The sequence below is a fragment of the Notothenia coriiceps genome, unplaced genomic scaffold (assembly GCF_000735185.1).
Source record: "Notothenia coriiceps isolate Sejong01 unplaced genomic scaffold, NC01 NC01_scaffold00037250, whole genome shotgun sequence".
Lineage (NCBI taxonomy): Eukaryota > Metazoa > Chordata > Actinopteri > Perciformes > Nototheniidae > Notothenia > Notothenia coriiceps.
Genome location: NW_011369951.1, coordinates 14,997,223 through 14,998,150, shown reverse-complemented (window position 1 = coordinate 14,998,150; position 928 = coordinate 14,997,223).

The window sequence follows — 928 nt, the reverse complement described above, 5'->3', positions numbered from 1 at the left end:
AAGAACAAGATATTTGTTGAACTGAATAAATCCAAAAATAAATGAAGTTGAGCTAGCCTCATTGGTGGTTTGCTCAGTTTAATACTTGTACAAAATATATAACTGGCCATCTGGGCCTACGTGGAGGGCTCTGACCTCATACATGAACTAATTGACTAAAAACCGATGGGCTCCAGACACTGCTTCTCTGTTTGTAAAAATGCTTTTTTTTCGCTCGATGCTAAATTTGCAAACACTTAAACTGAGAGCAATGGTGTTGGATTGAGTTTTCCAGGGAGAGGACACTGCACAGCAGAGCCAACTTGTCATGCTGGCACTGGAAGAACAACTTTGTCTCTTTTGTTAGATGTTTGGAACGAAACCGCCAAAAAACAAAGAAAATCTCAGAAAGATCATACACTGCGTTGTTAATGGAGGGGAAAGCACAGGGATGAAATGAAATCATCACCCCAGATTATAGTAATCATCACGCTGTTTTGGAGGAACACTGTGGCTCATTTTTGCCATCTGGCTTGGAGGAACAGGCAACTGTCTGTCTTTTTTGTCTGTTCAGGTGAATTCAGCTTTGTTGGAGATGGTTATCGTAACAAAGTAATTAAGGTTTCATTAGGATGTGTGCGATGGGCGTGTTTTAATCTTATAGAGCAGCAGGGGCAATATAACAGNNNATACTCAAGCAAACTTTTGCACCAAATATATCACACTTCATTCATAATACTAGATTGTGTGACCACCCAACTACACACTGCTGAGCATAATCTAAAGCACTTTCATCTTTTATGGGATATGCTCTGTACATAGAGGGTTCTGCAGAGAAAGATTGCTTGAGTATACAGAAATAGAGTAAATGAAGAAATACAAATGAGTTGTTAAAAAAAAAATCACATTTTATTCAAAAATAACATTTTGCAACATGCATCTCAGCATA